Below are 14,005 nucleotides of genomic sequence, written 5' to 3' on the forward strand. Positions count from 1 at the left end.
TTTCTTTGTTACCCCAATTGGTAACAAACCACTCCCTCCACTCCTAGACTGGAAAGTTTAGAAGCTGGAGTCTAAGCCAAGTGAAAGATTGCTGTCAGGGGTCTCCAACCTTGGCAACTTTAAGACTTGTGGACTTCAACCAGGGATGGGTTCTGGCTTCTGTTACTGCCGGTTTGCTCAGGGGCGCAATTTGCGCGCATGCACAGTAGTAAAAAAATTGCAAGATGACGGCGATAGAACCGGTTCGGGAGCGTGTCCGCCCAAATTACTACCTACTCGGCCAAACTGGACCAAACCAGTAGGAACCGACTTCTGACTTCAACTCCCAGAATTCTTCAGCCAGCGGAGGGATTCTGGGTATTGAAGTCCACGGTTCTTAAAGTTGCCAAGGCTGGGAAATAATTGAAATCCAAATTTCTGATGTTAAGTGAGACATCTATTGAGTTTTGCCCCATTGTACAACCTTTCTTGCCACAGTGGTTAAGTGAATCCCTGCAGTTGTTTAAGTTAGTAACACGCTTGTTAAGTAAATCTGGCTTCTCCATTGACTTTGCTTGTCAGAAGGTCTGAAAAAATGGTCCCATGAACCTTGGACCGTGACCCGTCAAAACCGCGGTCCACTAAAGCGCGCCCGATTAAAGCGCGTACGTGACGTCATCAGCAGTGCGACAAATACGACCGCGGAGAAAAAAGGGCGCTTTAAAAAGCGCTTTTAAAGCAAGCCGATTCACATAAAGATAAGGGTTAGGTTTAGGGTTAGGGTTAGGGTTAGGTTTAGGGTTACGTTAAGCGTTAGGGTTAGATTTAGCATTAGGTTAAGGGTTAGGTTTAGGGTTAGGTTAAGGGTTAGGTTTGGGGGGGGTTAGGTTTAGATTTACGGGTTAATTTTAAGTTTCCCGCTCACAGCGTGATGTTTTCGTCGCGCTGTGATGACGTCACATACGCGGTTTTGTCGAGCGCGCTTTAGTCTACCGCGGTTTTGTGGTGGAACCCCCTGGACACTGCAACCGTCATAAATACGAGCCAGTTCCCAAGGGTCTGAATTTTGATCAGATGATCGGGGGGGAGGGGGGGCTGCAAAAGTTATAAAATGGCCATAAGTCACTTTTTCGGTGCCGCTATAATTTTGAACCTTCATTAAATGAACTGTTGTAGGTCAAGGACTACCTCCGCATTTGGATACCAATGACTAGGCCAGTGCTGGCGAACCTTTTCGGCATCAAGTGTTGAAAAGGGAACATTTCGTCAAAAGATAGCACTTCGCACCAGGAAGAGGAGCTGCCCATGGCACATGCAAGCCTTCCGGTTATTTCCGTGCAAGGGCAGGCACCAATCAGCTGGCCAGCATGCATGCTCACAAGATCAGCTCTTCCGGTTTCCGGCACTGCCGCATGCACAAAGGCTGGCTGATTGTCGCATGCACATGCGCGACAGAAACCCGGGAGAGGAACGAGAGACGCCCCACGTGCCAGGCGACTTGGCTCTGTGTGCCACTTTGGGCATCCGTGCCATAGGTTCAAAGTCACGGGACTAGGTCATTGAACCATTGAAGCGCAGCAGTGTTTATAATTGTGGGTGGGAATCAGATACTGGAGTAGTATGTGCCCTCAACTTACAGCTGGTCACGATGCGATTGACAATTTGATGTGGGACTCCACAATCACACTGAGGAAAGGATACAATCCCCCATTTCTACATGGAGTCCTGGCAGATGCTGGGCTGACGTGTAAATCCTATTCAGGATTCACCATTGCCAGTGTGGTAGTTCGAAGCCGGTAGTTCATCCTTTCATGGGGTCATTTTTTATGTCTTCCTAGGCCTGTTAATCTTTGGTGTATTGGAAGAAACGTCCATCTCCAAGTGGGGAGAAAGACACTGGAAACATGGTGGCTGTTTGGAAAGATGGTTTAATGGTGGACAGGATCACATGGTTTGAGGTCCTGGGCAAAAATAAAAGCACATAGGTGATATCTTTGGGTGATCACACACCAGTGGTGGGTTTCAAAAATTGTTCGAACCTACTCTGTGGGTGTGGCCTCCTTTGTGGGAGTGGCTTGCTGCCCATGTGACCGGATGGGAGTGGCTTGCTGCCCATGTGACCGGATATGAAGATGCCGACGACACTTGTCAGAACCACTTTAAATTACCTCTCACACAGCACTGGCATGCATAAGAATAGGATGTAAACTTGCTTTTTAAAAGGCATCTTTGGTTTGCGTTAAAACAACTTCAACACTCGCAATGTTCTGATTGCACCACAAACGCAGTAGTCACCCTTACCTTTCACAGAGGCACTGAGTTTTATAAATATGAGCATGATAGTGTAGAATAACCATATCCAAGGACCAGTGGTGGGTTTCAAAAAACTTTGGAACCTCTTCTGTAGGTGTGGCCTGCTTTCCGGGCCCACTGGTGGAACCTCTTCTCACCGGTTCGGTAGATTTGACGAACCGGTTCTACCGAATAGGTGCGAACTGGTAGGAACCCACCTCTGTCACACACACACACACACACACACAGACAGACAGACAGACAGACAGACAGACAGACAGACACCTTTCTTGGGCTCCGCCATGGAGCTTCCTGTTCCTGTGTAAGAAATGTATTCTGATTGGTTGTCAGACTCCCATGGGGCCATGCAGGGGAAACTTTATAGTGTCTTGAGTCCCAAGCTTGGTTAAATCTTGCTGGGTGATACAATCTTCCCAGGTGCCATACGGTGAGTTCTGTTGCTAGATGGGCAGAGGGCTAATCCTACCTTTGTTGGAACTTGGGTGAGGGCATTTGCTTATGAATAGACCTAGCTACCTCTTTATCTCTTAAGTGCTGATAACTGCTGTGGGTTATTGAGTGGGGTGGAGGCCATTAAGAGTAAGTCTGCTTCCTGCCTGAAAAAAACACATTTCTCCATTTCTCATTCAGGGAAATATAATGTTCTGCATTTCTAATATTTCCTAGAATATTTCATTTCTTCTAGGAGAGGGGTGGGTGGTAACTTCCTACAGGCAAAAGTGTATTTCCTTCTTCTCCAGCCAGGGTCCCCTTCTCCACTTGAGGGCGGGGCATTTTATGTTGCCTAAAACGGTGGGAAACTATTTCATTGGTTTATACAGGAGAGTTCCAGCTTTTCTTTTCACAAGAGATGAGCAAAGCTGGGGAGTCATTTGTTTGGCTTGCATAAGGTTTCCACCACCACCTAGTGGAAAAACTGTTCAGCTCTTCGGTTTTAAAGAAGCGTGGAGCAATTTCCTGTCTGTCTACACACACACACACACACACAAACACACAAACACACACACACGTTTCATACTAGCGAGGACAAACAGCAGGGGAACGAGAAGTTTGGGCCACCCGTTATTTTATTTATCAGGTTCAGACATCAGTGAGATTCTGCCTCTTTAGCCATTTATATTCCAGACATATTTATCAAATTTTTACACCGTCTCTCCCCTGAAGTGACTCTGGATGGTTTACAAAGAAAGCTCATACAGGGGACATAGTTAAAAACAATATTAAACACAATTTGGTTAGTGAAGGAGAAACCAGCCATTTCTTCTTAAAGCAGAAGTACAGATAGTCCTTGACTTAAAATCAGGTGGGATTCAGCCGGTTAGGGTTAGGCTTGTTTCTGGCCTCCGGAGGGGCTCCGGAGCCTTGGGGAGGCTGTTTTTGCACTCCCAGAGGCTCCAGGAAAGCCTTTAGAGCCTGGAGAGGTCGAAAACACCCCCCCTCCATGGTGCAGGAGGCAGAGTAGCCCCCTCCCCATGGCCACGCCCACCCAGCAACCGAGCAGAGAGCCGGTTGCTAAAAGTTTTTCGATCCCACCCCTACTTACAACCATAAGTAATCATTCAGTGAAACAGCACGGGAAAAAGTGACTTATGACTGGTTCTCGCACTTACAACCATTGCAGCATCCCCATGGTTACAACCAGCAGGCCTTTATGATGGCTGCAACATCCTGGATGATGATGTAATAGCCATTTGTGATCTTCTTAGCCAGTTTCGAACAAGCAAAGACAAAGCAAAGTCAGATTCACTTAATGACTTTGTGGTTTACTTAACAACGGCAGTGGTTTACTTAACAGTGACCAAAAAAGGCCACAAAATTGAGCCTGACTCACTTAACAATTGCTATGCTTAGCACTAGAAATTCTGATGGTGACTGTAATTCAAGGACTACTTATATCTACTTTTCCTAGGCTGGAAATCATGTTTAGTCATTGAATGCCATGATAGAGATTACACTCCAGAAGTAGTAGACAATTCTAAGACAAAAACTAAATTCAGTTTTATTTCATTTTATTTAATTAAAATCAAAACAGCTACAAGTAATAGGCTTCTTTACCGTGTATTTTCTTCTATCACATTAAAAATGAAAACTTGGTAAGGACTTTGGAAGTATTTTGTGGCTATACCCGAAGCTTTCACAGCTTACAATAACGAATATCTTCCCAACTCCATTTCATGTTTTCTTTCTCAGTCCGACAGCCAAACTACCAATTAGTCTGATTCACTCAGTATGGTAGATTCACCTATAATAGTTAAGTTACAATTCATAGAAGTTACAATTAATAGAAGAGAATATTTGTAGCTCAGGGTTGAAGTATGGGGTCCTTGGTGCTCTCTGAGCTGGGTTATTTGGGGGTTTTGCCGACATTTCATTAACCCAACTAGGTAACATCATCAATGCTAGGAGGAGTAGGGTTAGAGCAAACCCCACTTCCTTCTAGCATTGACGATGTTACCTACCCTGTTTCCCTGAAAATACGACCTACCCCGAAAGTAAGTCCTAGCTTGATTTTCATATGTGCACCCAATGTAAGCCCTATGTCAGCGTTCCAAGTATCATGCAGAATTAAATCAGAGTCCAAGGCAAAACGATCCTTAAAGTTCCAATTTAATAAGTCAGACATCTTAGCACATCTGTGGAATCCCAATTCTGGAAGTTACCTAGGATTCCCACCCAGTTGAAAGTTCATGATCTTGTCCCCACACCCACAAATCCATCACATGGTCCAATCTTCTTATTCCATGCTGGCATCTCCACCCAGCTGGTTCTGGTCAGGTGCAGAGGTGCGGAGGCAAAAGATGACCTTGGGCTTCTAGAAAAGAATGACAACAACACATTCCACAATTCTACTCCTTTGTATTCCCCCTCCCAAGTACTACACTAATAATGAAATAAGAGAGAGTGTGGCAGGCCGAAGATCCTAAAAGGGATATAACTGCAGGCCTGACACCCTACCCCAAAATAAGCCCTAATTAAGACTCCCACCTACTCCAGGGTGTATGGGTAAAAATTAAGATAGGGTGGGGGTAGGATGGCCGAGCTGCCCTAATACTTACTTTCCGGCAGTTGCAGTCAAGCCTCGTACATCCAGGCACCTGCCTTGCCGGCCCATTTATTTTGCAGCCAGCAAGGCCGACAAGCAGGTTCTGACAGGTTCTGGAGAACCGGTAGCAGAAAATTTGTAAGCCGAGGTGGCGCAGTGGTTAGAGTGCAGCACTGCAGGCTACTTCAGCTGACTGCAGTTCTGCAGTTCGGCTGTTCAAATCTCACCGGCTCAGGGTTGACTCAGCCTTCCATCCTTCCGAGGTGGGTGAAATGAGGACCCGGATTGTTGTTGGGGGCAATATGCTGACTCTGTAAACCGCTCAGAGAGGGCTGAAAGCCCTATAAAGCAGTATATAAGTCTAACTGCTATTGCTATTGCTATAAAATTTGAGTAGTTCGAAGAACTGGCAAATACCACCTCTGGCTGGCCCCAGAGTGGGGTGGGAATGGAGATTTTGCAGTACCCTTCCCCTGCCATGCTCACCAAGCCACGCCCACCAAGCCGTACCACGCCTACCAAGCCACGCCCACAGAACCAGTAGTAAAAAAAATTGCATTTCACCACTGCTGGCAAGGGTTTTTAAAAGGTCTCTGCAGCCGATAACAGAGCTCTGGATCTATCAGGAAATCCTTTCCGGCTGCAGAAGAAGTTTATGAAGGCCTCTGACAGCGAAAAGGAGGCCAGGGATGACACACACAAGTGAGGTGAGTCAGTGAGTGACATCCCTCCCCCCTCCCCCCCAAATAAGACTTGGTGCCTTTCTTGGTGGCAAAAATATATATAAGACAGGGACTTATTTTTGGAGACCCACGGTAGTTGAGTAATACAATGCCTGCAAGAAAACAACCAAACCCAAAGAGCACCAAAGACCCCCACATAAGCCCAACTGTTATCTCAGTATGTTGTGCGACACAGACCAACATCCAGTGGGGTTTTAACACACACTGCCCTGTTTCTCCTGAAAATAAGACCTCCCTGGATAATAAGCCCAATCGGGATTTTGAGTGCATTCGCTAAAATAAACCCTCCTCTGAAAATATTGCAACACAGCAGCAGCCATGAGGTGACCACACTCGCCGCCTCCTGCACCTCAAAAATAATAAGACCCCCCTGCAAATAAGGCCGAGTGCTTATTTGGGGGGGGGGGTGTCAGATCCTCTCCATTTATTAATTAGGAAAGAAAGACCATGAGACTCCATTCGTAGAAATCAAATGTACTTTTACTAATTAAAAATGGTTAAAGTCAATGCATAGCGAAGTCTGGTTAATTAGGCGCGAAAGCAGTTAATATATAGAATAGCCCATTCCCCACCCCTTGGCATCACAGTCCCAACCCAATCATAAGTCTTTCAAGTGTCAGGTGTGAGATAACTTCAAAAGGCATCACGAAGATGGAATGTCGGTGCCGTTAGTCCAGGCGGGAAACACCCACGCATGCGCAGTCCGAACAGTCGGTGAACTCCAGAACTTTCCTCCAGCAGAATGAGTAACCCCTCCCAAATACCATGCCCTCCCTCCCCGTTTCATGGCAGCTGAAGCGACAGCAAAGCAGAAGCTGACAGGGGGTATCAAAAGAAAATAAGACCCTGTCTTGTTTTCGGGGAAAGACAGTATGTGTACATGGAAATAGTTAACTCACTTTTATAGCTACAAGCAGGCGGTGCAAACCCACTCTTACCACTGGGAGTGGTTTTGACAAAGTGGGCAGGATGCAGCAAGTCCTCCTGTCCCACAACTGATATCGCTTTGCAAGCCCCTCCCTTGTTTGCCAACCTTATGAAGCCACTGCAGGTGGGGTGAGCACAGTGACATCACTGAACATTCTCGGTCACTGTGAAAGCATCTTTGTTTTCTTGCCTGCTGGCAAAAACCAGGCCAGCTTGTTTTCTGCTGGCAATCAGCAATTTCCAACTAAGAAAGCAATGCAACCAGCTGTCTTCTGCCTGGGTTTTGCTAGCAAGGAATAACTAACATGTCAATTTGCGTGAGGGTTTTTTTGTTTATTTGTTTGCAGTTTTCTGCTTGGATTATTTAGATTTTTCCAGGAATCCGGTTTTGTCAACTGATTTAATGGCCTATAGAAGTGATGGTGAACCTTTTAGACACCGAGTACCCAAACTGTGCATGCATAGGCCCAAACTGAAAGCCGTGTGTGTGTGCATGAACACGCGCATGCATGGACATGAGTGAATATGTGCATGCACAGCAGAGGTGGGTTCCTACCAGTTCACACCTATTCGATAGAAGCGGTTCGTCAAATCTACCGAACCGGTTAGAAGAGGTTCTACCAGTGGACCCGGAAAGCAGGCCACACTTACAGAAGAGGTTCCAAAATTTTTTGAAACCCACCACTGATGCACAGACATGTGCGCATGCACAGCAGAGATCCGAAGACCAGCTGGCTGAAGGGAGGTGGGTGGGTCCCAATACCGGCAGCCTGGCTTTCTTTTGTGAGCGTCTGTTTCGTCATTTGTAGGGAAACAGAAGCTCACAAAAGAAACACCGTGGAGATCTGACCTGTGGCGACGGCACATGTGCCAGCAGAGAGGGCTCTGCGTGCCACCTCTGGCACACGTGCCATAAGTTCACCATCACGGGCCTATAGTATAGATTCCTCTGCTTTTCATAGACCAGAACAGGACAGAACGGGTGTCAGCCTCTGCTTTGCTGCTGCTTCGGTTGCCATTGAAACGGGGAGGGAGGGCATGGTATTTGGGAGGGGTTACTAATTGTGCTGGAGGAAGATTCTGGAGTTCTGCTGCCTGTCGGACTACGCATGCGGAGGAGGTTCCCGCCAAGGCTAACAGCACCGACATTCCATCTTGGTGATGCCTTTAGAAGTTATCTCACACCTGACACTTAGGAGAATTATGATTGGACTGCAACTGGGATGCCAAGGGGTGGGGAATGGGTTATTTTATATATCAATCGCTTTCGCGCCTAAATAATCAGTCTTCGCTTTGCTACGCTTCTAATCATTTATAATTAGTAAAAGTACACTTGATTTCTACCTATGGAGTCTCGTGGTCTTCTTTCCTAATTACTCAATGAAGAGGTGCTGACAACGGGCTTATGGTAAAGCAGGGATGTCCAACCTTGTCCAACTTTAAGACTTGTGGACTTCAACTCCTAGAATTCTCCAGCAAGGGTGACTGGCTGAGGAATCCTGGGAGTTGAAGTCCATAGGTCTTAATGTTGCCAAGGTTGGACACCCCTATGGTAAAGCATCCATGAATTTAGGTGGATCTTGTGCAAGGTTCTTCATCTCTGATAGGATCACAGCCCACTGTCAGCTCCAACAGCACAAGCAGCAAGGAAATCAATAGAGCTAGACCCCATGTATGACTCCACGTCCTTTTATCCTATTTGCAAATATGATTTTGAAGACTAGATAAAGGTTCCCCTCGCACATATATGCTAGTCGTTCCCGACTCTAGGAGGCGGTGCTCATCTCCGTTTAAAAGCCGAAGAGCTAGCGCTGTGTCACAAATGTCTCTGTGGTCATGTGGCCGGCATGACTAACTGCCGAAGGCGCACGGAACGCTGTTTCCTTCCCACCAAAGGTGGTCCCTATTTTTCTACTTGCATTTTTACATGCTTTCGAATTGCTAGGTTGGCAGAAGCTGGGACAAGTAATGGGAGCTCACTCTGTTATGCCGCGCTAGGGATTCGAACCGCCGAACTGCCAACCTTTGTGATCAACAAGCTCAGCGTCTTAGCCACTGAGCCACTGCATTCCTTTTTTTGAAGCCTAGCATATTTAAAATTGACAACAACAGGGATTATGTATAGTCTCCTCAATAAGACGGTCTTTCTGAAGAGGCACATGAGCCTCTAGGTACAAGGTTTCAAACCCCACTCCCCATACTTGGAGGGCACAGATTTTTTTTTCCTGTCAAGAAACCCAAATCAGAGAAGGTGAGCACCTAAAGACTTTAAAATATTCCACTCACCAATCAGGGAGCAATGGGGATGTACTGATCTTTCTCTTACCTGCAGACCAGATGAACAGGGTTCCCTTAGGGTCAACAGCTGATGGGAGGCCAATGGGATGCTTGGGACCTGCAGCAACAGGAAAAAAGTCCACCCACCATCTGCCAAATCCCAAGAATCAACATACAGATTCTACTTAAGAGAAGTTTCCTTTATTGTTCTTCGTCTACAGACAGAATCTTGACAGACTAAAGCAAACATTTGCATAACTACAGCTGTACTCAAATTACTTTCCAAAGAACCAGAAGGCAAGACAAGAAACAGTGGTTGGAAATTAATCAAGGAGAGAACCAATCTAGAACTAAGGAGAAATGTTCTAACGGTGACAGCAATCAACCAATGGAATAGTTTGCCTTTAGACGTCGCGGGTGCTCCATCACTGGAAGCTTTTAAGAAGAGACTGGATAACTATTTGTCTGAAATGGTATAGGGTCTCCTGCTCGAGCAGGGGGTTGGACTAGAAGACCTCCAAGGTCCCTTCCAACTCTATTATTCTGTGTTCTACTCTGGGAAAAACTAGGGAGGAGCTGTTTAACTCTCTTTCTGCCAATCAAACTTTCCAAGCTCCACTACCTCTTTGCTCTGAAAAGTAGCCCCTCCCCTCTGGGAATCCAGACTACATTCCACCACATCACCGTAGTCGCTTCCCAATCAGACTACTGCAATATGCTCTACATGAGGCTATCCTTGAGGACTACCATGTAGCCACAATTGAACCCAAATGCAGAGACCTGGATAATGAAGGGCATTTCTTCATATGCAATGTGACACCACACATTTGTGAGCTTCATCGGCTCCCAGTTTTAGCCTCCAAGTGCAATTTAAGATTATCACCTTTATAGAAAGCTAGCACACGTCCCTCTTAAGAGAATGAAATATTTTAGGAAATATTAAAAAGGCAGAATATTATATTTTTCCTAAAGGAGAAACATGTTTCCAAAGATAGAAACTCAGAGCTTCAGCTCCCTGCCCCCAACAGGTATTTGGTGCCCATTGAGAAGGACTGGGCCAGCCTATCTACAAAATAAAAGTTCTAAAGATGGCATCTACCACCAGCTAGATTAGCAAAAATGTTTCCAAACAGATCACCAGAATGCTGGAAATGCAAACAGACACAGGGAACATACTATCACATGTAGTGGACCTGTCCTTTGGCAAAAATATATTGGATAAGGACAGAAAATGATTAGAAGAAATGATAAAACAGCAAATAGAGTTAAAACTGGAGCTATTTCTACTAGCCATATTAACAGGGAAATATAACAAAAAAAAAACCCCAATACTTAATGCTACATGTAATAATGGCGGCTAGAATAGAATACAACCAAAATGGGAAAAATGGAAATATCCCCTCTGAGGAAATGGTAATAAAGAAAATATTAGACTGTGCTGCGATGGATAGGTTGACAATGGAAATCAAAGACAAAGGAGAGACACAATGCTACTTAATTTGGGATATATGGTATAATTGGATTGATAGTAGATGCAAAGATTAGAAAACTAATAATGAAAGATGATTAATGCATTATAAATTATAAATAAGTGTAAATATAATGAAAGACAAAGAATTATTATATATAATAGTATATAATGATAAGATGTTAGAAAAATGTAAAATATAAATATTTAAAATGATAACTATATAATGTATACAGAATAGTATATATAAATGTAAAAAAAAACTGTGGATATAAACCGGTATAGAGTTGTTGCAAAACTAGAACTGTGATGTAAAAAGAAGAAAATTGTATTAAAAAAAGAGGGAAAAAAACATACAAAACGAAAGACCTTCAGCTCTAGGATGATGGGATTATCCTTCAGGACAAAGCCATTTAGCCACAATAGAAACTGCACAACAAATCCTCTACACTGCATCAGCTCAAGCTTCAACCAAGCCTGAGACTCAGACAGACTACAAAGTTAGCAGTGATCCTTACAACAACCAAAAAAACACATTTCTTGCAAAGGAACAGGAAGCTCAAGGGCAAGACCCAAGAGAGGGTATAAATAACCCTTAGTCTCCACTCCATGTGGCCAGCTACCCAGAATCACACGTGCTTGGTGGTTCTGCTTCACCATTAAACCATTTTTCCAATCAGCCTCCATGTTTCCAGTGTCTTTCCCCGCACTTGGAACTGAACCAGATGGATATTTCTTCCAACAAGGGCATAGAAGGAGGGGGGGGGGGAGAATGCAGGATGTTGCCTGCTCCACATATTCTGAGAGGGAAAGAGTCCTCTGGGTCCCTTCAGTGAAAACAATGGCATTTTGTAGGACCCAGGAGCCCTGTCTTTTTGGTGGTGGCCCCTATTATACAGAATGACCTTGGCTGACCTTGGCCTTGCTAGTCTTTAGAAAGTCAGTCAAGATCTGGCTCTTTTTTCAGGCCTTTGGTGAAAAGTTCACACCTCGATTGGATTATGTTGTTATTTATTCATTTAATTTTTATCCAGCCTTTATTTTTTTTATACAAATAACAAGGTGGCAAACATACCTAATATAGGTAGTCCTCAACTTGCAGCTATTCCTTTAGTGACTCGTCAAAGTTACTACAGCACTGAAAAAAGTGACATGACTATTTCCCACACTTACGACTGTCCCTATGATCATGTGACCAAAATTTGGACGCTTGGCAATTGGCATGTATTTATGAAAGTTGCAGTATCCCAGGGACAATTTTTTAAAAGATCTTCTGAAAAGCAAAGTCAACTAACAACCAAGTTACTAACAACAGTTGCAGTGATTTAACTTAACACTGGCAAAAATGATGGGACAAAATTCACTGAAAAATGGTCTTCAACAGAAATCTCGGGCTCATTGCGGTTGTAACTGTACTTCTTCCCTCTATTTTCTGCACAACAGCCACTTAAGTTTCGATTCTTGCACTATTGTTTGGAGGTTTTTTTTATTGTGGTTTTATATTCCCCTCCTTAGCTTTTGTTGAATGTATCTTGTAAGCTGCTCAAATCAAATCAATTCTCTTCCTTAGCTTTTAAAAAAATATGTCTTGTAAGCTGGTTTGAGTTGGGTGGCCATGTACATATTTTAAGGGACGCCATGGCTCAGTGGTTAAGACACTGAGCTTGTCAATCAGAAAGGTCAGCAGTTTGGCGGTTCGAATCCCTAGCACCGTGTAATGGAGTGAGCTCCTGTTACTTGCCCCAGCTTCTGCCAACCTAGCAGTTCGGAAGCTTGTAAAAATGCAAATAGAAAAAAATAGGAACCACCTTTGGTGCAAAGATAACAGCGTTCCATGAGCCTTCGGGGTTTAGTCCTGCTGGCTACATGACCATGGGTACATCTCTGGACAGTGCTGGCTCTTTGGCTTTGAAATGGAGATGAGCATCGCCCCCTAGAGTCGGGAACGACTAGCACATATGTGCGAAGGGAACCTTTACAATGATTCACAACCCTTTCTTCACCCAGGCTCCCTTTTAATGCATTTTGTGGAAGTGGATCATACATGCTAGCTAGGGGAACCTTTACCTTCACCTATACATACTTTAAGTAAATAAATAACCCAGAGAAATCATTGGGGAGGATTCTCAGAATCTACAAATGAATGGGTGTTACTAAGTTCTCTAGAACTCAGAAATATTGTGCTCTTGTTTCATTACTTACAGTACACACCTTGTTTTCTCAGAAAGGAATTCAACCTTTCCATCTTCTGTAAGCACCTTACTTCAAAACAAACAGCTAAGTTGAACACCCAACTGCAACAGCATGTTTAGAATTGCAACTAATATTGCTAGGTTCTATCAAATAAGAGATAATCCTCTAGGTCAGTGTTTCTCAACCTTGGCAACTTGAAGATGTCTGGACTTCAACTCCCAGAATTCCCCAGCCAGCGGGGGAATTCTGGGAGTTGAAGTCCGGACATCTTCAAGTTGCCAAGGTTGAGAAACACTGCTCTAGGTCATGCAATATTTTTCAAACCTGGCAACTTTTAAGATGGGTGACCTTCAACTCCCAAAATTCCCGGCCAAGCATGCTGGCTGGAGAATTCTGGGAGTTTAAAATCCACCCATCTGAAAGTTGTCAAGGTGAACAAATACACTTGTACTGTAGTTCATTTCTAATTAATTTCTCTCTCTCAGGTGATCTCCGAAGTACCTCCCAACTCACTTTTTGATAACCCCACACCGAGATAGGCAGCAAACAAATTTAATAAATGCATTCTATGACATTCACCCAGAGGTGGTATTCAGCAGGTTCTGACAGGTTCTGGAGAACCGGTAGCAGAAATTTTGAGTAGTTGGGAGAACCAGTAAATACCACCTCTTCCTGGTCCTGCCCCCATCTATTCTCTGCCTCCCGAGTCCCAGCTGATTGGGAGGAAATGGGGATTTTGCAGTATCCTTCCCCTGGAGCGGGGAGGGAATGGAGATTTTGCAGTAACCTTCCCCTGGAGTAAGGAGGGAATGGAGATTTTGCAGTATCCTTTCCCTGGAGTGGGGAGGGAATGGGGATTTTGCAGTATCCTTCCCCTGGAGTGGGGAGGGAATGGAGATTTTGCAGTAACCTTCCCCTGGAGTAAGGAGGGAATGGAGATTTTGCAGTATCCTTCCCCTGGAGTGGGGAGGGAATGGAGATTTTGCAGTATCCTTCCCCTGGAGTGGGGACGGAATGGGGATTTTGCAGTATCCTTCCCCTGGAGTGGGGAGGGAATGGAGA

This window comes from Thamnophis sirtalis, unplaced genomic scaffold (assembly GCF_051295495.1).
Source record: "Thamnophis sirtalis isolate CommonGarterSnake01/CBP01778 unplaced genomic scaffold, rThaSir2_p1.2 scaffold_1, whole genome shotgun sequence".
NCBI classification, from domain to species: domain Eukaryota; kingdom Metazoa; phylum Chordata; class Lepidosauria; order Squamata; family Natricidae; genus Thamnophis; species Thamnophis sirtalis.